The sequence below is a fragment of the Scleropages formosus genome, chromosome 15 (genome assembly GCF_900964775.1).
Source record: "Scleropages formosus chromosome 15, fSclFor1.1, whole genome shotgun sequence".
NCBI classification, from domain to species: Eukaryota; Metazoa; Chordata; class Actinopteri; order Osteoglossiformes; family Osteoglossidae; genus Scleropages; species Scleropages formosus.
Window position 1 is genome coordinate 24,026,713 of NC_041820.1, and position 27,567 is coordinate 24,054,279.

Sequence of the window (27,567 nt, forward strand, 5' to 3'; positions counted from 1 at the left end):
AGGTGCTGATTCTCATCCCCACCGCTTCGCACTCGGCTGCAAACCTCCCCAGTGCACGCTGCAAGTCTTGACTTGATGAAGCCAACAGGACCACATCGTCCGCAAAAAGCAGAGACGAGATCTCGCGGCCACCAAAACAGACACCCTCCGTTCCCTGACTGCGCCTAGAAATTCTGTCCATAAAAATAATGAACAGAATCGGTGACAAAGGGCAGCCCTGGCGGAGTCCAACATGCACCGGGAACAGGTCTGACTTACTGCCGGCAATGCGAACCAAGCTCCTGCTCCGGTCATACAGGGAACGAACAGCTCGTAGCAACGAGCCCCGAACCCCATAATCCCGAAGCACCCCCCACAGGATGCCACGAGGGACACGGTCGAATGCCTTCTCCAGGTCCACAAAACACATATGGACTGGTTGGGCAAACTCCCACGAACCCTCCAACACCCTAGTGAGGGTATAGAGCTGGTCCAGTGTTCCACGGCCAGGGCGAAAACCGCATTGCTCCTCCTGAATCCGAGGTTCGACTATCGGTCGGATTCTCCTTTCCAGTACCCTGGCATAGACTTTCCCAGGGAGGCTAAGGAGTGTGATCCCCCTGTAGTTGGAACACAATCTCCGGTCCCCCTTCTTAAAAAGAGGGACCACCACCCCGGTCTGCCAGTCCAGAGGCACCGTTCCCGAACTCCACGCGATGCTGCAGAGGCGTGTCAGCCAAGACAGCCCCACAACATCCAGAGACTTGAGAAACTCGGGGCGGATCTCATCCACCCCCGGAGCCTTGCCACCGAGGAGTTTTTTGACTACCTCAGCAACTTCAGCCAGGGTAATGGACGAGTCCCCTTCCGAGTCCCCAGCCTCAGCTTCCTCTACGGAAGGCGTGTCGGAGGGATTGAGGAGATCCTCAAAGTACTCCTTCCACCGCCCGAGAACATCCTCAGCTGAGGTCAGCAGCGCACCACTTCCACTGTAAACAGTGTTCGTGGAACACCGCTTCCCCCCTCCGAGTCGCCGGACGGTTTGCCAGAATCTCTTTGAGGCCGACCGAAAGTCTTCCTCCATGGCCTCACCGAACTCCTCCCAAGCCCGAGTTTTTGCCGCGGCGACTGCCAGAGCCGCGCTCCGTTTGGCCCGTCGGTACCTGTCAGCTGCTTCAGGAGTCCCATGAGCCAGCCAGGCCCGATAGAACTCCTTCTTCAGTTTGACTGCATCCCTTACTTCCGTTGTCCACCACCGTGTTCGGGGATTGCCGCCGCGACAGGCACCGGAGACCTTATGGCCGCAGCTCCGAACAGCCGCACCGACAATGGAGGAGCGGAACATAGTCCATTCGGACTCAATGTCCCCCACCTCCCTCGGGACCTGGTTGAAACTCTGTCGGAGGTGGGAGTTGAAGACCTCTCTGACAGGGGCCTCCGCCAAACGTTCCCAACAGACCCTCACTATGCGTTTGGGCCTGCCAGGTCTATCCAGCTTTTTCCCCCGCCATCGAATCCAACTCACCACCAGGTAGTGATCAGTTGACAGCTCAGCCCCTCTCTTCACCCGAGTGTCCAAGACATATGGCCGAAGGTCAGAAGAAACGACTACAAAGTCGATCATCGACCTCCGACCTAGGGTGTCCTGGTGCCAAGTGCACTGGTGGACACCCTTATGCATGAACATGGTGTTCGTTATGGATAAACCGCGACTAGCACAGAAATCCAATAACAACTCACCGCTCGGGTTCAGATCAGGGAGGCCGTTCCTCCCAGTCACGCCCCTCCAGGTATCACTGTCGCTGCCCACGTGGGCGTTAAAGTCCCCCAGTAGAACGACAGAGTCCCCAGTGGGAGCGTTTTCCAGCACGCCCCCCAGGGACTCTAAAAAGGCCGGGTACTCTACACTGCCGCTAGGCGCATAAGCACAAACGACAGTGAGAGACCGTTCCCTGACCCGAAGGCGTAGGGAGATGACCCTCTCATTCACCGGGGTAGACTCCAACACATGGCAGCTGAACTGGGGGGCTATTAATAAGCCCACACCAGCCCGCCGCCTCTCACCTTGGGCAACGCCAGAATAGTGGAGAGTCCACCCTTGATCGAGTAGAGTGGTTCCAGAACCCAAGCTGTGACTGGAAGTGAGCCCGACTATATCTAGACGGTATCTCTCAACTTCCCGCACCAGCTCAGGCTCCTTCCCCGCCAGTGAGGTGACATTCCAAGTCCCAAAAACCAGAGTTGGCGCCCGAGGTTTGGGTCGGCCGGGCACTCGGCCCCGACCACCGCCCAAATCACAACGCACCGGCCCCTTATGGTTTCTCCGGCAGGTGGTGAGCCCACCGAAGAGCGGCTCCACGTTGTGGCTTCGGGCTGAGCCCGGCCAGGCCCCGTGGGCATAGACCTGGCCACCAGGCGCTCGCATGCGAGCCCCCCCCCCCAGGCCTGGCTCCAGGGTGGGGCCCCGGTGACCCCATACCGGGCGGGGTAAACGGACGCCTTGATTTTTTCGTCATAAGGGGTTTTTGAACCGCGCTTTGTCTCGTCTGTCATCCAGGACCTGTCTGCCATGGGAGACCCTACCAGGGGCATGTAGCCCCAGACAACATAGCTCCTGGACTCATTCAGGCACTCAAACCCCTCCACCACGATAAGGTGGCGGTTCACGGAGGAGTCTTTACTTGTGTGGCTTCTTAACTGGAAGCCAATGCAATGATTTAAGTAGCAGTGTTAATATCAATAAACTTTGGTCCACCATGAGCAATGATTACTGTCCTTTACAAGCAACCCTAGCATGAGTCCTCACGCTGTCATGGAGGTGAATGATCTCTTAATGACTGAGGGGCACTGAGCTGCTTGATATCCTATGGTAGGCTATAACGGCAAGAGACATGATGGAATAGTGTTTCTGCTGTTTCAAGAGCAGGAGGGGGTTGAGGCAGGGGAATCAGGCAACATGCCTTGAAAAAGAGGTTGATGATTACCAGGATGACGGCGTTACGTTCAGAAGGTGGCAGGTCTACCAAGAAATCGACTGCCACATGGGACCAGGGCTTGGAAGGTACCAGTAGTGGTTCTAACAATCCTGCAGGTCTCTAACTTGGGGTCTTAGCCTGCGCACAGACCTCACAGGCCTCCACATACACTTGAACCTCCCTTGCCGTAGTGAGAAAGTCCATCAGTGGCCGGGGTGCCTGGTGACTGGGGAGTTGTGTTCCCACTGGAGTAGTGGAGACCGCAGCCTCGCTGGGATGTATTTCCTTCCAGCCGGTTTGTCCGCTGGGCCAGGCTCTTCCTCCTGGGCTGACCTGAGGCCCTGTAAGAACTGCCATTGAACAGGAGCAACAACACATGTCTCGGGCAAGAGGCAGGAACTGGATCTTTTTGGTACTCCAGATTCCAATGGTCAGTGAGAACGAGGAACGGTTGGGCAGCCCACTCTAGCAAATACTGCCACTCTTCCAAGGCCAACGTTTCCCAATTGCCAATGTCATAATTACATTCGGCGGGTTGCAGTTTGTGTGAAAAGTATGCAAGGACGGAGTTTCAGTGGAGTCCCATGTTCAGCCACCAAGCTGAAACCCCACTGTGGCCGATGAGGTCAAGGGCCATATTATCCTGGAGGCCAACACCTCCGCCACATATTCCTTCATGGCCTTCTGCTCGGGCAGAGACAAGGGGTACGCTCTGCCCCGAGGCAGAGAGGAGTGTGGCAGGAGATCTATTGCATAATCCAACAGCCCTTGTCGGGGCAGGGCAGAGGCCCTGCTTTTACCGAAGACCTCCATGAAGTCCTGGTACTCCCTTGGTATCACCAAGGGCTGGGCTACTCCGGGGTTCTCTATGGAGGTGGCCCAACATGGAAGTGACAAACAGGCCTCCACTCATTGAGGGTCCCACGCAGTGAGTTCCCCGGTGCTCCATGAGAACATGAGGTCATGCTGGGCAAGCCAGGTGGGTTACCAAGATGAAGGGAATATCGGGGGACTTAAGAAAAAAACATGAGGTCCTCCATGGGGCACACCCCGACTTGCAACTTCAGAGGCTCGGCTCTGGACTCCACCACCCAAGAACCCAGTGGTTACCCGTCAAGCACACTGACCTTTAACGTGACGTCACATCCTCGCATTGGAATGTCCTATGCCATGGCAAAAGCTAGATCCATAAAACAGTTGGCCACCCCATCCATTAACACAAACGCAGCCACCTGATCCCCCCGCCCCCAGGACAACATAATGAGTACTGACAACTGGGTGTCCGGCCAACGAAGGTCACTCACTTTTGGTTCCTGGCGGTGGTCTCTTGGAGGTGGTCAGACAGGGCGGGCATGGAAATGTCTGGGGTTATTGCAGTACAAGCAAAACCCTCCTTGGAGCTAGCTTTGCCTTTCTTTGGAGATCAAACACCCATGCATGATCTGCATGGGTTCTGCAGACTCAGGGTGAGCACTGGACACGGATGGGGCCAGCCAGGGATGCTACATACATTCCGGGGTCAGGCTGTCTATCATGATGGTGTTTTCCACAAACTAGTTAAAGGTCCAATTCTCCCCTTAGTAGGCAATTCGAGGGCCCAGGCCATTTCGGAAGCTGACCAGGAGAGCCGCGGGGTTCCAGTTGCTCTCAGCCGCCAACATCTAGAATTTCAAGGAATAGGCAGTCACTGGTGGTGTGGCCCATGAGAGTGTGGTCGAATACTGCCTTGAGCTGTTTCTTGAAGCGCTTGTAGGTGGTAGGTGCATAATTCCTCCAAACGGCCGTGGCCACTGGCCTGATTAGTGAGAAAATCAACTAGGTTATCCTGCTTTCATCCGTGTGATGAACACGTGGCAGGCTTGAGAAAACTAGTTCACATTGGAGGATGAATACCTGGCATTTTTCGGGGGAGCCTGTCATACCTCTCGGGTGTGGCCAGCCGAGGTTCCGTCAGAGGATAGGGGCAGAAGTGGATGACGTAAGATGTGGCTTGGGTGTGGAGACTACTTCGTCCGATTTGGTGGTTTCCTCTCCCTGGATCGCCACAGGAGTCCCTGAAGGGTCTCCAAAATTTGAAGGAGGGTAAGATCATGGGAGCCAAGCAGCACCCCCTGGGAGGACATCACAGCCCAAAGATGCTCAATCTCCACTGAGTCCATTGAATAGGTGGAACCTTAAGTCAATGAAGTGGGCAGGAGACTGAGATATGTGTGTGGACCCAGTTGCAGGATCTTTACATTTAGATTTACATTTATTCATTTACATTTATTCATTTAGCAGATGCTTTTGTCCAAAGCGACATAGATCTCAGCAAAAGTATGATTTATGCATTACATTAAGAGAAAGAGACATAGCTGCAAACATAGAAGTCTCAAGGAAAACTAATTAGTTACCTACCACTTGGTCCGCTGAGGTTCATCGTTCGAGTAGGTGCATGAAACACAGGACAGATAAATCCTGATACCCTCCCACCAAATTTTTATTTTTTTTTAAATATTCTAAGATACACAAATAAGCAAGTACAATGCCAGTGTAGTGGCTGAATAAAGGTTATATCAGGGGATGTTATGAAGTTACAGTCTGTGAACAATTACACCATAAATGAGTTGGAGAGATCTTGGGCGAAGTGGATCTGGAAAAGATGAGTTTTCATACCCTTCTTGAATATAGGCAGAGTTTCCACAGTTCTGAGTGACAGTGTCATTCCACCACTGCGGAGCCAGAACCGAGAACCTCCGAACTTCACCTTTCGTGCGCGGGACCAGGAAGGGTTTGTTTAACAGAGATGAAATGAGAGCAGTTTTGAAGGCAGCTGGGAAACAGTCAGAGGAGAGCAAGGAGTTGATGATCTTAGAGATGAAGGTAGAGAGTTGCAGGGAGATGTTCTGTAGAAGTGACAATGGGATTGGATCAAGCAAGCGGGTGGTGGCTCTGTGTGATATCAGGAGCTTGGAGATTTCCGATTCGGACAGCAGCTTAAATTTGGAGGGTATAGCTTCGCAGGGAGGTCCAGCACGAACAAGGCAAGCTGATGCTGAGAACTTGTTTGTGATTGCATTGACTTTTTCTCTGAAAAACAAAGCAAAGTCATCAGCAATGAGAGAAGAAGGAGGAGGAGGTGGGAGAGGACACAGAAGGGATAAGAAGGTGGCAAAGACTCTGTGTGATTTTTTCTTTGCAGGTGGGATCTGTTAGCAGCATTGCCTGTTGATAGAGCTGAGAATTGTGCAGCAGAAAGAAGAGCAGACGGTGTGACAAAGGCAAAACAGGAAGGTGAGATAGATTTTAAGTTGCAGCGGAAGGTGACAATGGGTGCAGAAAAAGGCAAGGAATTAGTGGTAAGGAAGGGTTGAAAGGAAATGAAGGAGTGATCAGAGACATGCAGCAGAGTGACAGAGAGGACAGGACAGCCACAGTTACGGGAAAACACAAGGTCAAGGCAATTGTCTGATTTGTGAGTTGCAGGGATTGGGACAGGAGAGACTGAAGGACTGTAGGAGCATCAGAAGGCCACTTACATGAATGTCATCGACATGCAGGTTGAAGTCACCCAAGAGAATCAAGGGGGCGTTGTCCCCTGGGGGAGAGGGCTCAACAAGATGTCAAGGTCATCCAAGAAGCAGCCGAAAGGGCTAGGTGAGCGATAAAGAAGAACCACAAGAACAGTAATTGGGGCAGTGATAAAGACAGAATGCCATTCAAAGGAGGACAGATCATGCAGGTGGAGAGGGAGAACGGAATATTGCTATTGGGGAGAGATGAAGAGGCCTGTGCCTCCACATCTGCCAGGGTGATGAGGGGTGTGAGAGAAGGAGTAGTTACTGGAGAGAGGTTTCAGTTCTCCAGGTTTCAGTTAGGGCCAGGAGGTCCAGTGAGAGACGGGAGGCGTAGGATGGCATGCAGTCAGTCTTTCTCACCGCAGACTGGCAATTCCAGAGTCCCATGGAGAAATTAAAGCAGGATGGAGGGTTTGAGGATAAACCAGGTTGCTGTAACACTGAGAGCATCCAGGTGTCCTGTGTTGGTGACGTTGTGCGGCTTAGTTGCTAAGGACAACTTTGATAGTCAACATGATTGACGTAACATCCCTCACAGAATGCACTGCTGGTGCCTTCCTCAATGGACTCCCACAGATAGACTCTCTTGTCTTTGCACCCTGAGCCTTTGCACCAAAAGGTTGCCACAACAGCTGCCGCTATGGGTCACCGGGTCACTGGGTCACCGGGTCACCAGCCATACAGCCACCATCCATCCATCCATCCATCCATACACCTTCTCTCTCACTTGTCCTAAAAGGGTTGCGGTGGCAGCAGGGAGAACACAGAGGCCCAGCCGCCCCCGCCCCCCGCAACTTCCTCCAGCTCACCCTGGGGGATCCCCAACCATTCCCAGGCCAACTGTGAGATATAATCCCTCCAGCGGGTCCTGGGCCGACCTCGGGGCCTCATCCCAGTTGGCCATGCCTGGTATACCTCCAAAGGGAGGCGTCCAGGGGGCATCCTTATCAGATGCCTGAACCACCTCAACTGGCTCCTCTCAATGTGAAGGAGTAGCGGCTCTACTCTGAGCTCCTCCCGGATGTCCAAACTCCTCACCCTGTCACGGAGTGTGAGTCCCAGCACCCTGCGGAGAAAACTCGCTCGTATCCTCAATCTTATTCTTTCGGTCATCACCTAGAGTTGATGACCATAGGTGAGGGTAGGGACGTAGATTGACTGGTAAATGGAGAGCTTTGCCTTATGGCTCAGCTCCCCCTTCACCGCTACAGTCCAGTACAGCGACCGCATTACTGCTGCCGCTGCTCCCAGTCTGTAGCCGATCTCATGCTCCCTTCTTCCCTCACTCGGGAACAAGACCCCAAGATACTTGAACTCCTCCACCTGGGGCAACAAGTCTCCCCTTACCTGGAGGGAGCATACCATCCTTTTCCATGACAGAACCATGGACTCAGACTTTGAGGTCCTGATCTTCATCCCCACCGCTTCACACTCGGCTGCAAACCGTTCCAGTGCATGCTGGCGGCAGCCATGTGATGGTGCCAAAAGGACAACATCATCTGCAAAAAGCAGAGACGTCACCTTCCGACTCCCACACAGAATGCCCTCCTGACCTCGACTGCGCCTTCATATCCTGTCCATGAAAACCATAAACAGGAGTGGAGAAAAGGCACAACCTTGGCGGAGTCCAACACCCAAAATGAACAGGCCTGACTTAATGCTGAGTATGCGGACACAGCTTTTGCTCCGTATGTACAAGGACCAAACGGCCTGCAGTAGTGGCCCCAGTACCCCATACTCCCGAAGCACCTCCCGCAGAATTTCCTGGCGAACACGGTCATAGGCCTTCTCCAAGTCCACAAAACACATGTAGACTGGATTAGCAAATTCCCATGCCCCTTCAATGATCCGTGAAAGGATAAAAAGCTGGTCCGCTGTTCCACGGCCAGGGCGGAATCAGCATTGCTCCTCTTCAATCCGAGGTTCAACTATTGGCTGGAGCCGCCTCTCCAGCATCCCGGCATAGACTTTCCCAGGGAGGTTGAGAAGTGTGATGCCCCGATAGTTAGCACACACTCTCTGGTCCCCTTTCTTAAAGATAGGGACCACCACCCCAGTTTGCCAATCCAAGGGCACTGTACCCGAGGTCCATGCAACATTGCAGAGGCATGTCAACCATGACAGTCCTGCAACATCCAGGGCCTTAAGCATTTCCAAGCGGATCTCATCCACCCCGGGTGCTCTGCCACTGTGGAGCTTACCAACTACCTCAGTGACTTCCACCAGGGAAATGCACTCTGACAGCCTGAAAGCCTCTGGCCCGGACTCCTGTAAGGGAGGCATATCACTCGGGTTTAAGAGTTCTTCAAAGTGCTCCTTCCACCTCCCGGCAATGTCCTCATCAGAGGTCAGAGTTTCTCCACTCCTGCTAAACACAGCCTGAGCGAAACTCCTCCGACCCCTTCTGAACTGCCGGATGGTTTTCCAGAACCTCTTTGAAGCCGACCGATAGTTGTTTTCCATGGCCTCGCCAAACTCCTCCCAAGCCCAGGATTTTGCTTCTGCAACCGCAGTTGCTGCTGTCTTTTTCGCCTGCCAGTACCTGTCTGCTGAGTCAGGAGTCCTCAGAGCCAACCAGGCCCTAAAGGCCTCCTTCTTCAGCTTGACGGCTTCCCTCACCACCGGTATCCACCAGCGGGTTCTCGGGTTGCCGCCCTGGCTGGCACCAACAAGCTTTTGGCCACAGCTGTGCCTGGCTGCTTCCACAATGGAGGTTTTGAACAGGGTCCATTCAGACTCCACATCCCCTACCTCCTCCGGGACATAGGAGAGGCTCTCCCGGAAGTGTGAGTTAAAATCATTCCGGACAAGGTCCTCCAACAGTCATTCCCAGCACACCCTCATTAACTGTCTGGGCCTACTGGGTCTGTCCATCAGTTTTCCCCACCATCTGATCCAACTCACCACCAGATGGTGATCAGTTGACAGCTCAGCACCTCTCTTCACCCGAGTGTCCAGAACATGTGGCCTCAAGTCAGAAGAAACGACTACAAAGTCAATCATTGACCTTTGGCCCAAAGAGTTCTGGTACCAAGTACACTTATGAGCATCCTTGAGTTCGAACATGGTGTTTGTTATGGACAAACCATGACTAGCACAGAAATCCAATAACATTTCACCATTCAGGTTCAGATCTGGCAGGCCGTTCTTCCCAATCACCCTCCCCGCCAGATTTCCCAGTCATTGCCAACGTGAGCGTTGAAGTCCCCCAGCAGGACTATGGAGTCTATAGGTGGGGCCCTGTCCAGAACCCCTCCCACCTTCTCCAAGAAGGCCGAATACTCTGAACTGCTGTTTGGTGCATAAGCACACACAACAGTCAAAGTTTTCCTCTCTGCGACCCTAAGTCACATTGAGGCCACCCTCTCGTTCACCGGGGCAAACTCCAACTGTATGGCAGCCAGCCGGGGGCTTGTGAGTATCCCCACACCCGCCCAGCGCCTCTCACCTCGTGCAACTCCTGAGTAGGAGAGGGACCACCCCTTATCGAGGAGTTTGGTTCCAGAGCCAACACTGTAAGTGAAGGTGAGCCCAACTATATCTACTTGGTATTTCTCAACTCCCGCACCAGTTCTGGCTCCTTCCCCCCAAGTGAGGTGACATTCCATGTACCAAGAGCCAGTTTTCGTCACGAGGGGCCATGATGCCATGCCCCACCCCGCCCCCTCCCGCCGCCAGGTATACATAGCACCGGACCCCCATGCTGGACCTTGCAAGTGGTGGGCCCACATGGCCCCCCCACGATGCCTTTTCGGGCTGAGCCTGGCCGGGCTACGTGGGCTGCCCGGCCACCAGGCGCTCACCTAGGAACACCACCCCCAGGCCTGGCTCCAGGGTAGGTCCCGGTGACCCTATTCCGGGCAGGGTAAACATTCTCTTGTTTCCTTTTTTCATGGAGGTTTTTGGATAAACCAGCCACTATTTAAAGCAGGCTAATTCCTGTCAGCTGAGATTCCTGATCGAAATCGAAACTACTCTAATTATGGCTACCAAAACAAACAAAGAAACAGACGTGATTAATCGATTGACAGAGTCATGCCCACGCTACGCTACAGGACACGGAATTGTTTAGGTGAACGTGCACCCTAACAAACCACAAAATACAATTTAACAAACAAATTAATATAAATACCACCGACAACTACACAAAACACACAACCGATTGTGTGTCTGTCTGCACAGCTACGCAACAAGAATGCAGGTTGGGAAAAAGCGGTAGCAACAGTCAACTTACTCGAAACTCCAGGAGTTGCAGCGACGGACCTCCAACACAAAATGTAATGCACAATGATTATTGCTGATAGACATGGGAGCAGGCAAGAGTCGTAGCTGAGGACAAGCATGTTGGTCAAAGCACAAATGTTGATCTCGGGGCGAATCTGGAGTCATGGTTGAAGGGGATACCTGAGTCAGAGTCAAAAGCCGTGGACGTCGGGAATGAGGGATGGAGGAGGACAAGGAACTGGGAAGGACAGGTAGAAAGTCGATGGTTCACTCATGAGCACAGGAGATATGGGTGTCTCTGATGAGATTCTACAACAAGGGTCTGCAGGTGGGGATTCTTTAGACCCTGCTGCTCTGATTTTAGGCAGGTGCATGCATTTGGAGCGAGGTCATGGGTGTGACAAGTTCACAGTTTTAAACAAGGGTAATATCTTCATCAATCCATTGAAATGTATTTTAAACATTATCATTGTACTTGGATACATAATTCAATATAGAGTACATTTTAGACAAGTTGTCCAGTTTGTGGATATTTTTAGGTATTACTTGTGCAATTTCCCATACCAAAGTTACATTAGGACCAGCCCATGATATACACTATTTCTAATTGATTTTATACTTAGGGACAGGAAACCTACGGCTTCACCCCTCCTTTGCAATGTGAACTTTAAACTGTAGGCTCCACAACTCTGTGATCCGGTACTACTATCTCTCCATAAGCTCCTATTAATGCTAATTTCAGCTCATCCCTTAATCATTTCCAGTATTGCTTATCTTGTTATTCATCACAGACACTCACAAACATGGGCTGTAATCACTCTGGAAAAAAACTGAATCATGGTAGTCTCACACTTATAATTTGTCTGGGTGCATTTTACTGCCTGTTAATGGTTGGAGGCAGAGGCACAGGTTGGTTATGCTGCACAACAGACCGAAATTTTAAAAAGAGGAATATCAGAAAAATAATACTGAATAATATTGAAAAATGAATAAACTGTAAAATGTTTGTATAATCATGAATTCATGACTCAATTATTTTTTAGTTTTCTTATGCACTGCACTAAGCAAGCTCTGTAAATAATTATTAAATATATGTATAAATATCATAATATATTTTTACTTACATGTCAGAATCAGCAACTAGTCAGTTTGTCTAAACAGAAATATAAATGGCAGGCCCTTTAGTATGTCGGTGTAGCACGCCGAGGCCGCCCGGGGAGGGGGCGGAGACGGGGGCAAAGCAGCCACAGCTGAGGCTGATTTCATCCCCTATTTTTTCCCCGGTGCCCAGCAGTAAGAGGAAGAGACCGAGGAGGAGAACCAGACAGAGGCGACTGCAGACCCGAACCCTGAGACGATGCCCGCGTCCCGACCGATCCGACTCTCCCAGCCCCCCCGACCAGCACGAAATCTCTCCCTACCTGTTCCCTGCTCCCCCTTTCCCGTCTCCTTCCTTCTCTGCTGTCTAAGGCAAATAAAAGCCCACAGCAACAGACGACTGCATCTCCTGTTTCCTGCCTCGTCTCTTACAGTCCGATACCTAGAAAAGGTGAAAAATAGAATAGAATATTTATCTGAATTGAAAAGTAGACATTGGTTGTGAGTGTACTGATATTGTTTCAATTACAGAGCCTTAAGAGTGAATTCATTCATTGAAGGAGAGTTTTGTATACCCCAGTATCTCAGTCAACCAATTCAATGGACTCTTACAGTTTTTCAACAAGGAAAAACGAGAGGAGAAAAAAAAAATCAGGCAAAATGAGAATGAGAATTAATGGAAATCCACCTTTGGTACTTTACAAGGAGAAATATATCAAAGGCACATGAAGAAGTCTTGACTTGGACTTTTCTGTAAGTATTAATAAAAGGAACATTGTGGCTTTATGCCCTGGATTAATGATGCAAGCATCACACTTTAAGAGCTAAGATGAGATACTGAAGAAGTAGCAGGACCAGCATCCCTGTCTAAAAATGTAAACAATATAGTCCTTTATAGGGTGATTATAAGAGAAGCTGTAAGGTTTTTCTGATGTTTTGGCTCATGGCTCAGCTTGCAAGACTAGTGCCACAGATCATATTTATGAGGTTATGTTTCATTTGTTGTTGCAAAGTTAGGTTGTTGTTATTCTAAAATTCTTTTATGTAATTTATCGAAGTCAGACTGTTGCAGAAATGTTCATGTTTTCCAATAGAGTGTATACGTAGAGAAATTTAGTATTTTTTAAGGCTGGACTGGGAATGCTGATCTATTCAAGAAATGCACACACCGCTATAGAACACAGAGTACAGAGTCCCCATCTCAGCAATGGTGGAAGCAATATAGACACTTACCCTTTCAATAACTCCTGGAGCCACAGTAATATGGCATCATACTGGTACAGTGTCTAATGCTGTTGGTGATTTGTCATTGGACTAAAATATTGTGCCCACAAAACATAAAGACATGCTGGCTTTTGTGTTTTGAATTTTTTTTTTTTTTGAGTGGAAATATTCCCATTCTGAAACCTCACTTTTGTCATTGCTTTTAGCATTTACTCACTAATCACCTTTCTGTGAGAAATTTCCTTATTGGCTTTTAGAATGATGCCATATCAGTATGCATCTGAGCTATATACCATATGTAATAATACTGAAAAGCAGCACAACTGTTCTGCCAAAAGATGTTCATATACATTGGAAATATAGCCATTAAATAAAACTCCACGAAGAGGCTTCTTGATATTGCAGTGTAGAATATTAATGGTTAAAAGCAACCAACATAGAGGTTTGCCTGTGATCTTTTTCTGAGGAGTTCATCTGGACCATCTGATATGCTCTGCTGCAGTGCCTCTCTTTGTAAAGCAATGGTCTCCTCAAAATGCATTTCAAGAATGTGCAATAGAAGTTCAGTCTTTGGGCCTGTTTCAACAACCTCAGCCAGGAGAGTGATTTTGGAAGCCCAAAGAACTAGTAATATTTTCAATTTCACTGAACTGACACTGAAACTGAATTGAGTGTGTGCCTTTTATTATTTTTATTTTAATGGTTTTGCACGTAACACACCAATGTGGACAATACTGTACTTATTTCGCACAAAGCCTACTGGAGACCTGGGTGTGGACCCAACTGGGGGATTGTTTATTGCAAAGGTACAACGGGAAAAGCAATACTTTAAATAGAATACTATCGCTCGGGGACGGGCATGCTTCAATCTCAGGTGCAAACATTGTTCAGGTGGACAATCTGAAGACGTGGTCAATGAACAGAAGCGAAGGGCGATACCGTGGAAAACTGGAAACAGGGACAAGGAGATGAGTGAGGGAACAAGGAAGGAGATGCATGGAGAAGGGCAGGTAAGACGAGGTAGACAAGTCGTGAGCGCAGGAGGGACGGTTGTCTCAGAGATTCCTGCAACTGGGGAGTGCTAGTGCAGGCTTCTTTTATACCCTAATGTTCTGATTATGGTTAGGTGTCGGTGTCCGGGGTGAGGTTGTAGGCGTGACAGTACTCCCCACCCTATGGGTGGCACCTAACTGCCCCATGACCCCCAGAGGGGAATACCCCCAGGGATGAGCCCCCAGCTGGTCCGCATGGGCTCTGTGAAAGTCAGCAATCAGGGAGCATTGACCCAGCACCGTTCCTCAGACCCGTACCCCTCCCAGTCCACCAGGTAGTGCAATCCACCGCACAGGCGCTTAGAATCCAGGGGCAAAGCATATACACTGGGTCCCCACTGACCTGCAATCGAGAAAGTGGCATAGCCCTATGAGAAGCATGGAAAAAGAAGGTATGGTAGGGCTCGAGGAGAGACATATGAAACGTGAGGCAAGTGCGCAAGTGTGGGGGCAGCTGCAGCCTGTAGGTCACTAGGTTGATTTGCTGGAGGACCTTGAGGGGATCTATGAATCTCCCGCTGAATTTCTCTGAAGGGAGTCACAGCTTATTGTCCCTGGTGGGCAACCATGCCCTCTGTCCAGACTGGAAGAAGAGGGTGTGACGATGTTGGTCCGTTTGTTGCTTGTACCGATGGCTGCTCTGGTGGAAGTGTTCCTGCACCATCCACCACACCTCTTCTCTGTTCTGGAACCACATGTTGATGGTAGGCATGTCACTGACATGCCTAGGTTGGTAGCCTAGAATGCATTGAAACAGGGACAGCCCTGTGGACGAGTGAGACAGTGAGTTGTGTGTATATTCTGTCCAAGGCAGGAAACGTGACCACTGGTGTTGGACTGGGGCCCCCTATCAGACACTATGTCATCCGGCAGGCCATATAGGTGAAAGATTTGGTGGAACAATGTCTCCGCTGTCTCTTGAGCCATAGGGAGTCATGGCAAGGGGATCGGGCAGCATGCTTTGGAAAAGCAATCGATTAGCACCAGGACGATGGTGTTACATTCTGAAGGGGGCAGGTTGGTCAGGAAATCCACTGCCACGTGGGACCATAGCCTGGAGGGCACCAGGAGTGGCTCCAGTAACCCATCCGGATTTCAGGTAGGGTTTTAGCCTGGGCACATACCTCACATGCACCCATATATTCCTGCACATCCTCTCAGATGGAGGGCCACCAGAGCCTCCCTTGGAACAAAGAAAGGGTCTGTCGGCTGCATGGCTGCCCGGCACCTGGGACAAAGGGACAATTGTCTCAGAGAAATTCCTCAACCGGGGAATGCGGGTGTGGCTTCTTTTAAATCCTGCTGCTCTGATTACAGCAAGACGTGTCTGGGGTGAGGTCATAAGAGTAGCAACTTCTCTTTAAAATAATATAGTTTGCCTTTCAATTATATGATAACAAACCAATCAATGTCAACAACTGCTTGTCCCGAGTGGGGTCGCGGCAAGCCAGAACTTATCCCAGAAGCACAGGGTGCAGGGCTGAGGGGGGAGGGGGACACACTCTGGACGGGATGCCAGTCCATCGCAGGGCACCCCAAGCAGGACTTGAACCCCGGAAACACCACAGCGAGCACCAGCCAAGCCTGTTGTGCCACCACACCCCCCCTAACCCCAGTGATATAATATAGTTTGTAAAAAAACTTCTTAAGAATTAGTTCTTGCAGATTTGCCATACAGAAAAACAAGTGGCTTAAAATATGTGACCCAAAGTAGAACAGGATCAATTACAGTACAATGTGTTAGCACAGAGCTTTCCAGCTCTGAAAAACAATCTTACTTTATTATCACAGGTTGAAATTTTCTTTTCAGATATGAAGAGCTTCAGGGACTTCCACTGCAGCTCTGAATGTAGGAAAATATGGGAAAATATGCAGTCTGAATTTTTTATCCATTACCCTGTGTTATCACAGAGGTTAGAGCTGCTGCCCAAAGGCCACATATTTGAATTCCACTTTCAGGTATAGAACCCCCGAGCAAGGTATTTCCTCTGAATTGTGCCAGTTAAAATTACACAGCTGTCTGACTTGGTTCTAAAGATTCTAAGTTTCTTTGGAGAAAAACATCCTGTAAATGTTCTAACTCTGGTTGGAGTTGCTGCCTTTGGACCCAAAGATTTCAGGTTTAAATCCCACCTCCAGTTGTAGCCTTGAGCAAGGTATTCACCCTAAAGTTTCATATCATTAGTCTGAGCTGCTTCAACAACTGAATATTAAAAAACATTTTAGAACTCCTTGATGTAGGTGGTAGATTTAATTGAGTTGTTTTAATATATTTTAAATTGGTAGCGCACATCCTCCTGTTACTAGTTCTGTTTCCAGTCCATGATCTTATGATACCTGTCATCGTCCCAAAGGATGTCACAGGAGACCGGACTCAAGTGCAGGTGCTGTTTTATTAAAGGGCGAGACAAGAGACAGCTCAAAAAAGAAAAAAAAAAAAGAAAAAATTAGTAGGAAGGTGATCAGAAATTGTCGATATTCTGAGTTTTATGCAGCTGCTTGTGTGATGAACATTAGTGTATATGGTGGAAAGAAACAAAGTAACTGTACTTAAGAATCACTTGTCTGCAGCTATGTCTCTGTTTCTCCTAATGTAAAGCACAAATTTTATTTTTTATGAGATGTGCCATACTTTGGAGAAAAGCATCTGTTAAAGGAATAAATATAAACATATAGAACGCTCTCAGTCTAAGGACACGTGTTCCTTGAAGACCTGCATCTCAAGCAAGTCTTCCCAACCTACCTAGCACCCCATCAGGCCTACCTTCCTCTTTCATGGCCCAAAACACTCACCCCTTTGTATTCCCCATGAGTCCCCACAGTGGTTGAACACTGAATTCACATTTTAACCACAATAAACAACTATTTACAATAAACCCATTTTTCCACTGAAACTCCCAGTAATATGGGTCGTTATAATATTATCAATGGGTTTGAGCAACAACAAAATGAATCCATGTTTAATTGTCAAGACCCCCTGCACAGCCACTGTGTGTATCAGAATTACAGTGACTCCAAATGTAAATGTGTACACTTAGTGGTGCTTGACAACTCAAAACTTATGTGGAATTTGTGGACAGAGAGGCACTGAGGGGCTTAGGCCCCAAGATGGAAGGACGTATGCTGCAAATTGACAACACGACGGGTCTTCCATTATTGACTGTTGTAGCTTTAAAATGTTGCCTCTTAATTTCACCTCTTCCATACATAGTGTTATGTTTCAATGACACCAGGATCAAGGAGGTTAAAGACACAGACTTACAGCATGAAGTTTAACAGTTCAAATTCTAGGAATGACCCAGCTGCTGTACCCTTCAAAAAGCTACTAAGCCTAAATAACTAAATCAATACATCCCACTATCAAAATTTGGTGTTTAAGTTTTGATTAAAAAGTATTGGACAGCAACACTGGGTTTATTTGAAGTGAAAGCATTATCTATGATGATTGCAAGAAGCTGTATATATATCAGTGAATGTTTGTGTTTGTGCTGTGCAAGAGTTAACATTTAGGTCCCACCATAACCACCTAGCCATTTTTTCACTCTAAAGCTGTTAATAAATGTTCATTAATCACCCTTAACGGACTGACAAGCTCCAGCCACAGTTGCATAATTAAATGATAAATGTCTAAGCAGTTCATTATGCACATCGGTCAGTAACTGTAGTGTTTCGTTGTTTTTCAGAAGACCACAAACCAGACAGTGTCACGTCCATGCCCATACCACAATCAACAGCACCTGATACCAATCAAGCATCTGAGGGCAATCAGAGCACTCACCTTTAAAAGACCCTCCTCAGGCCCTTTGCACTTGTGGGATCTCTCTGAGATAGCTGTCCCGTGCGTGCGTGCGTGCGTGCGTGCGTGCGTGCGTGCGTGCGTGCGTGCGTGCGTGCGTGCGAGCGAGCGATGTCCTGGGGCCCCTCGTCTCTCGTCCCCAGCTTCTGACCATTTGCCTCAGCCCCTGACTACATCCATGGATCCTTGCTCGCACTCTGACTGCTGATCAGCTGACTCTTTGTCTGTCCCCAACAATGACAACTCGCCTGACCCCAAAGTTTCTGACGAATGATCCCACACTTGGGTCAAGACCTCCTCGTGTCCTTGGTCCCACGTGACAGGCAGCAGAAGTCTTAGCCATAAAATGTGTTTTATTTTAGGCTGACTTTTTTTCCTGCTGATAACAAAGCCCAAATTGCAAATTGTTAGAATTTGTGAATCCTATGTGTCCACTCAGCACTGCAGGGTTTAATAAAAGGGATTAATGCAGCCTTTGTAAAATTATACTAAATCCAGCATGGCTATAAGTTAATGCCCACCATTTAACAAATTACTGTATCCAATAGCATATTCTCTGTTCTTCTAAATGGGGGCACAAGTATCACCAAAGGCAGGAGGATTAATAGCAAGCTATACAAGAAGGGGCGGGCAGCAGCATGGGTTCGGGGTGGGATTGTCTCCACCATCTTTTGATCACATTACTCTAGGGTGCCAACATTCACAGAGCCTTTGGGGCTTCAAGTCTCTGCCAAAACAGCGAATTTGCTTAAACAAACAGATTATGTTTCTTATTACCCTCTACTATCTTTCCCCCAGATAAAGTAGATGGGAAAAATTATTACCCACCTCCCCAGATAGGGCAGATGGTTGCTGATGACACCGAGCACCAAAGACAATGATTTGCCTTTCAACTTACAAAAATGATCAGTCAAGTAAGAAACTTGGAACTTCATTTAACATAAGGTGTGGAAGCACTGAGATGAACTCTGCAGTGTGTGACCTGAGAACAAGAATTTTCTGTAATGGAGAACATTGTCCTTTTTTCTTTTACAAAGCAGTCACTGAAATTGCAATCCCACAGATCCAGAGATGTGCATAATTCTAGTGTGATCTTATGTGTTAAATGTAAAAATTTGATAAACATTACTTTTTTTCATATTTTAATATTTTTTATATTTTTTTAGTACATTTTACATGGAACTGTACGTTTAAAACATCTGCACTATGTACACTTTATACTTTAGACTATCATTATATTGCTATTTTACACAAAAATTGTAACAACCTGTGTTACTGAGGGGTGTCATGTTCGAGCAGGAACAGATGCTGATTGTAAATAGTTGAGAATTTCATGAAAGATACAAAATAGTTGTTCGGCCGCTGTGGGGGTTGAGAGGGATTGTAAGGGGGTGAGTGCCTAGTGTAAGATGGTTAAGGAAAGCTTGAAAAAGGCTAAAGGGCTAGAAAGGCTGATATAAGTTGCAGCTTGAAGAAAAGGGACCAAGAGTATTATTTCTATTGGTGTCCACCAAAATCTCTTGCTGTGTGCTTCTCCTTCAATAAATGTTCATAACAAATGCTGTCCATATGTCCTTCTTTACCCCATCCAAGCCCAGTGTGCAATGCGATACATTATAAAAAGACTAAAAGCTACAAACAGCATTTGTCTAATACATTTAGACAATATTTATGTTCAGGCATATTTCATGTGTATTAGTTTTAGCACATTTTTCTGTTTGGTTAACAAGCACAATTTCAATTGTAATTTTATAATACCTAATATTTCAAATCTTTCAGTGAAAGCAGTGTATTGATATTTTGACATTTACTGGGCTTTAATCATTTCTTGACAACAAAGAGAATAAACATCTGTTATTGCCTTCTGAATAAAAGTCCTGGGAAGTACTGATCTTTTTATTCTCTCTTTGTTCAGAATTGAATAAAGTACCTTGCTCCCTTTAATTCACTCAGATTTGGTGAGTATTTGAATTATTCATCCTTTCAAAGCCATACTCTTCTTGTATTAGGGAAAAAAGTGGGCTGAAAGTGTAATGGAAATGTAAAAGTGCCATTTCAGAAATTTCAAAATTCAGCAGTTTGATCAAAACCTGACCTATGCACATTTTTGCGCACAACTGTGACCAGTTCTTTAAAAGCAGGGTGACACAGCAAGTAGTGCTGCTATGTCACAGCTCCCAGTTGGTGCGAGAGGACGTGGGTTTGACCCCTGCTCAGTCTGTGTGGAGTTTGCATGTTCTCCCCATGTCTGTGTGGGTTTCCTCTGGTTTCCCCCCACAGTCCAAAGACATGCTGTTCAGGTTCACCCATAGTGTGTGAGAGACACAGAGAGAGTGTGTTTCACTGATGTATGGATCAGTGACCCATTGTAAGTAATGTATCCAGCAGTGTAAGTCACCTTGGTGAATAGGGCGTGTGGACTGATAACAGTACATAGTATCCGTGGAAGTCGCTTTGGAGAAAAGTGTCTACTAAATAAATAAAATAATAACATATAAATGTAAAGGAGAAGGGGGGGTGGCAGTGGCGCAGCGGGTTTGGCTCGTGCCTGCTCTCTGATGGGTCAAGTCCCACTTAAGGTGTCTTGCAACAGACTGGCGCCCTGTCCTGGGTGTGTCTCCTCCCCCTCCAGCCTTGCGCCCTGTGTTGCCAGGTTAGGCTCCGGTTTGCCATGACCCCGCTTGGGGCAAGCAGCTTCAGTCAATGTGTGTGTGTAAAGGAGAACATTGTCTTCTGGTTCCTGCTGCTTCATGGAATCTTCTATATTCAGGGAAGATTATAGTCATGACAGTTATGATTTCTTATTAATGTGACATACTGAAGGTTTGTAAAAATCATGTCTTAAATTTTAAGATCATAATATATACAGTTGAACCTAAATTGTGAAAAATTCAGTATGTTTCATTGTGAAGTAAATGTGACTGCAGGTTTGGGCCCCAATGGGGAAAAGAAAGATACACAGAAGCTGTCCATTAGGGAACATTTAGTGGAACAGCAGTAGACAGAAAGATACACCAAATAATAGCAATCATCATTTACCACTCGCATAAAAAATTAGCACTTTACATCTCCAGTTACACACAAAACATCCTTCAGAAATTACAACCAAAATAGAAAAAAATCCAACAAAACACTTCTCAGCATCACACAGGCATACTGCCCACAGTGACTGTCCAAAAATCCCACAAAACACCACCAAAAAAAATGCCAAATGGCCCTCCAGTGCAATCACCAACAAAAATCTCCACCGCATTTCCAAAACTCTTTTAAGTATTTTAATTACTTCCAATCTGCAGCTCTTCCACAGGGAAAACTGTTCCAGAGCACCACTAAAAATGAAACCGCTGTTTCACCCTGTGAGGACGGTGGCCGTGCCGCCAGGAACCATGGGGTTTCCCAGTCAAGTTAATCAGCCTTGCTTGGGACAGCCGTGAGTGTGAGATACTCCACAATGAACCTTGGATTCAACACATCATAGGGGCACATCTAATCTGGTTACCATGTTTATGACACATACTTTAAATGCAAAATTTCATGACGTCTGCAGAACACTCAAGTTACCATATGCGCTGCTGCGGGAAATTGGGACCTCAAAACAGCACACTTTATATATTGATAAGGTCTGTTATTGCAGTCACTGAATATGCCAGACATCAGTGTTGCAGTATTTTTAAATTTTCTTTGGTTCATACTTTAATTAATATGGCCTAACACACACACCCACACCCACATTTTCTGAACTGCTTGTCCCATACAGGGTCACGGGGAACCGGAGCCTACCCGGCAACACAGGGCATAAGGCCAGAGGGGGAGGGGACACACCCAGGACAGGACGCCAGTCTGTCGCAAGGCACCCCAAGTGGGACTCGAACCCCAGACCCACTGGAGAGCAGGATCCAGTCCCACCCACTGCGCCACCGTGCCCCCCATGGCCTAACACACACACACACACACACACACACACACACACACACACACACACACACACACACACACACACACACACACACACACATATTTTCAGAACCGCTTGTCCCATGGGGGGTCGCGGGGAACCGGAGCCAACCCGGTAACACAGGCATTTTTATTAAATATGGCCTAACATTTTTATTTATTTCTGCTGATGGTATTTTGCTGGATGCTGGCAGTTCATATTCTCAAAGATGAATATCTCTGCCTCTTGAAACACTAGATTATGCTAAAATTATATACATGAAGCAGAGGAATGACAAATTCCTGCATCAGAAAGGGTGGGGATTTGACACAGCTGATTAATATAGCATATACTGTATTTTTAAGTAATATGCAGGCAATAATGGTGTACAATAGTTCTGCGGTAATGATGCTCAGTAGTCCTTATTTTGTGATCACATAAAATATAAATACATTAGAATTAGAAATAAGTAGGAAAATTGAAAAAAAGATTAATGTAAAAATAAATAGAAAAAATCATATGAAAATGAAAGCAGCATACATAGTGTCCTCAGTGAATTATAAAGTTATTGCAGAAAGTTACAAGTCTGGTATCCTTCAGTGTCGGGATTTATTTTACTTATTCTTGTTTGCATTTAGTGGTTACTGGTCAGGTACTGATTTGGGCAGTTTTAGATGTTTTATAATTAAATTACATCCAGTAGCAGTTTGCAGTGCCAATGGATTCAATACTGTTACAGAGAGTTCAAGAAACTGACAGAGAGTTCTCAAGAAACCCCTGTAGCTCTCCAGATAATACAGGAAATATTATGTAGGCAACACTGGCAAACTGCTGCCTTGAGAATATTTGTGCCTCTCAGATCACTTAGAGGCTGTCATCCAAAGGCAATGATAAGCACAGCTGCTTTTTAATCTTCAGGATTTGATAATTTCCTCTAGGAAAGCAAAATGCCTTTTTACAATTACTATGTTCAGTGAATACTGATTAAGAGCAGCATAAATTATTTTGCTTCCAATACGTCTCAGCTGGTTTTTATACCAAACTTCTTTTTTTCCTTTTTTTTCCCATTTTCATCAATCACGTGTCCAACATTAGGTCGTGATTGTCCTCTTCGAGAAGAGTGGGGTATCAGGCTGGGTACACCCTCTGTAGGATGCTACTTCATCAAAGGGCAATTATTCAATCAATATGGGCAAATTAGAGTCACAAATTCTCCTTACACATGCCTTTGAAGTGCTGGAAGAAAGCCATGCAAAAACAGGGTCATATTCAAATTCTAATCCATGCCCAAACCCATAGCCCAGACACTGTGAGACACCATCACTATGTATGCAGTCCCAGACATTTTTCTACTTACTGTAACTTTGTTTAGTAATTTAGAATTCCAGTAAGAGTACAACTAGTGCTATCATGAACAAGCACAAAATTTTCATTCTTTCATTTTTTGAATCCACCAGCTACAAGCAAAAAATAAAGACTTAGACTTATATGCATAAAAAGGTGGGGATTCCATAGAATATATCTGCAAATGTCTTCTTGCAGTCATGAATCCATGAAGGTGGTTCACTACCTTTGATTATCTACTTCTCTAAATGCAGTTACCTTTTACATTTACATTTATTCATTTAGCAGACGTTTTTCTCAAAAGCGATGGACATCTCAGCGAAAATACAATTTGTGCATTATGTTGAGAGAAAGAGACATAGCTGCAGACATGTGATTTTTAAGTAAACCTAGTATGTTACTTTCCACTTGATGCACTGATGTTCATTGATCGAGTAGGTGCATAAAACGCAGGATAGATTAATCATTTTATTTGATTGTTAAACCATATTGCCTTGGGATTAACATTATGTAACTGTTGTTGCCTTCTATATTAAATCTTTATTTGGAACTTGCTTTTCATTTTCAAAGGGGAAGGTCCTGTCCCACAAAGAGCACTACGCAGCTTTACTTCTAATATGTATTGTGTGAAATTAGAGAGCTCTACTCTCATCCTAAGAACAGTTTCAAGTAAAACAGTCCTTAAATAACTGATTCAGCACTCTCAGGTTACAGCTGAATCACCAACAGATACCACAGTAGGGATAAAGTGGGCAGCTCTGGCAGCTTAAAAGTCCAGAGGATCCTTGCACAAGAACAAGTTACTATTATGAGAAAGAAAGAATACACACACTATCTGAAACCGCTTGTCCCGAGCAGGGCCCTAACCCGACAATACAGGGCGCAAGGCTAGAGGGGGAGAGGACACACCGCAGGCAGGACACCAGTCCATCGCAAGGCACCCCAAGCAGGATAAGGACTTGAACCCTAGATCCACTGGAGAGCAGGGTCTGGCCAAACCCGCTGCATCACCACGCCCCCAGAAAGAAAGAAAGAAAGAAAGAAAGAAAAAATTTCAAAGTGCAGCATTTCACTTTGATAACTTAAGAAAAAAACTGATGGTAATAAAAGTGCAAAAGTTAGATTTTACTCCATGGAATAATTTCTGACAATGAATAATAAAGAGCAAAACCAATACTCGATGTAGAATTCCATTACTGGCTGACTATAGCCAGAGGTGGGACAGTCAACCTCCACATAGACATATTTGCATATTTATAAATCCTGCTAAATCATGACTATAAACCACATCCTTTCAGTGACAGGGGACTGACAGAAGCCCTCTGGTTAGAAAAAAATCCTCTATAATTAATATTTAAACTATTTCCCCATCAGGAATATTTTCTCCACCCAGTCATTTCAAAAATACTGTAAATATCTAACACCTAACTGGAAAGCCAGAGATATCTTAAATCCTATCTTCCTTTTCCAAAGAAGTAACAGGCAGGTAGAATTATTCTGAAGAAGATAGTGAGGGTTGCATTTTCTCCTTAACAGCAATGTAAAGTGTTTTTTACCCAAGTTTTTTGGGAAATAAACCGATACAAGGGCACTTCCACTTCGAAACTCATATAGACATTACTCAAAATATGCATGGAACCTCAATGCCCAGGAACATTAAAATTATATACAAAAGTTTGGGCCCCCTGGTCACATTGCATTTATCTTTAAATCTCAAAGATAAAAATTAATAAACCTCTACAGGACAAAAATTTTAACACAACACTTTTATGCACATTTCAAAGAAGTATTTATGTACAGGTTTTAAAAGATCCAGCTGGTTCATTTTTTTCTGTATTTTTCTACTAAAAACTTAATTGACTCATTATGTCTTAAATTAAATGGGGGCGCGGTGGCGCAGTGGGTTGGACCAGGTCCTGCTCTCCAGTGGGTCTGGGGTTCAAGTCCCGCTTAGGGTGCCTTGCGACGGACTGGTGTCCCGTCCTGGGTGTGTCCCCTCCCCCCTCCGGCCTTGTGCCCTGTGTTGCCGGGTTGGCTCCGGTTCCCTGCGACCCTCTATGGGACAAGCGGTTCAGGAAATGTGTGTGTGTCTTAAATTAAGGAAAGATATTTCCAGAGTTGAATATCATGCCCTTATACTGAAGGTTCATTTTGCACAAATTCAGAATTTAAGTTCCTCCATACCAGTGTCACAGCCTAGACTGTCTGTGTTGGGTTTTATTTTCCTTCTCCTAATAAGGATGGTTGTGTAAGTTGGATGCACCTGGATAAATGGGAACCCAGGTTGCTGACCCTGCCATCTACTTAAATAAATATCCACACCCACAAAAAGGACAATGGCACTTTTCTCCGTAGTGGCGATTGTTAAGTTTTGTTGACAATCCTTGCGTCTGGCTATTGGTTACACGTTTTATGGGTAGTGTGTGTATATAATAAGTGCTGTCCTGTTAATGTTTGTTTGGATTTGGTAGTTATTTTACATTAGAGCAGTTATTCATGAAACAGAAGACCTTCTTTTGGCATTTCCACTGTTCTTTTATAGGGTTAGGGTAGATAGTCTTGGATTTTCACATTACAGAATGTGTACGTGTTTCTTTCACTTGGGACACTCCTGTGGGGAACCAACTTGTGTATAGTCACCATGTGTCCCCTAATCTGCACCACAATAATCCCTTCTCAAAAAGTCCCCAGTTTTGTTTCATGGTACAGTATCTGAATGATATAGTTATTCAATATCTTTTTTTTATGTGTTGCTCCTTCACACCCTATTCACTACAGAGCCTAACATCTGGAAGAGGTTGTAACTACAGGAACAAGAGAATAAACCAAAACAAGGACAAAATACTAAGATAAATTACAAAAAATGGGGTACATGGGAAAGTGGGACCGGAGACTTAAAATGTAAAACAGAAATGTATTATATATGAGAAATTTTGAAAATCAGGGTCTTAATCTTCAAGCTAAAGGTGTTCAGAGAAGTTCCAGTATTCTGGTCTTGACTTGGAACTAGATTTTCTCTGTGTCCAAAGGTGGTAATTTTTTTAATGAAAAAAATGGGTGAACATTTTGTGGTTCAGAAACGTTATATTTCCAAGTTAAATAGAGTCAGAGTCATTTATTTGTCATTTGCACAGTTATACTGGGTACACTGGGCATTGAAATGCTTGTGACAAGGCTCATACAGGCATGAACAGACATGAACAAACATATTTAGAAGAGGATGTGCTGATAAGTAAGGCAGCACAAATATCAAGTATAATTCAAATAAGTAAAATAAATGGTAATTAAGAGTTCATTTTGTGAGAAATCAATTTACTAGCAGTTATCAAGAATTAATCTGGGAGAGAAGCATATATTCCATATTTTTCAGTTTATTATGCATTAGGGATAGCTATCTAAACCAAAACCTTAAACCACAATTTTATACTGCTGGTATCAAGTCAACCGGCTCAGCAAACAAGTGATTGCTGTATTAGTCTCACTGGCTGCTGCAACATAAAATAATATCAGAAACACTGGTCTCCTAAGAATGTCAATACAACCCCCAGAACCATGGTAGAATGAGTGCTGCTGCAATGTATGAAAAGGCCACAGCCTGGTCAGTGGACCAGAGAGGAACAATGAGTGAAATGTAGAATAAAGTCTCATGTAAATGTACTCTGCTTCACTGGAGACCAGCCAAGTTAATAAAACAGAGTCCCAAGTCTCAGAGTTGCTTTGGACTCAGAGCAAGATTATAATAACTCTGCACCAAGGGGATTACACTAATGAAACGAACAATAAAAGCATGGAGAATGTGTTTTGTCAGCTCAGACATTAAACACAATTATAATTCAGATGGAATGACTGTAAATCTTGATGAATATTTTTAAGGTGACTTACATATTATTTTCAGTGATATTTCCTTGAAATTATTAAATGTGTCACCTTTTGTGGTAGATTAATATTATACAGACATACACATGATCACAGCTGACATGTATGTGTTATAATGTTGTTTACATTTATTTGATGCTTTTCTCCAGTGCGACTTCCAATTACTTACTAATTACGCAGGTGGGCAATTTAGGATATGTCACTTGTTCAAGGGTACTACAGCTGCAGGGGGGGAATCAAATCTGCCATCAACAACTCTTACCACTACACTATCAGCTGTACTTAATACTGAAAGGAAACACACACACACACACACAAAACCTCTTGTCCAGAGCAGGGTCACGGTAAACAAGAACCTAAGCCGGCAACATATGGCACAAGGCTGGAGGGGGAAGGGACACACCCAGGACAGGACACCGGTCCATCACAAGACACCCGAAGCAGGACACGAAACCCAAACCTACCAGAGACAGGATGCAGTCAAAACCACTACGCCACTGCGCCACTG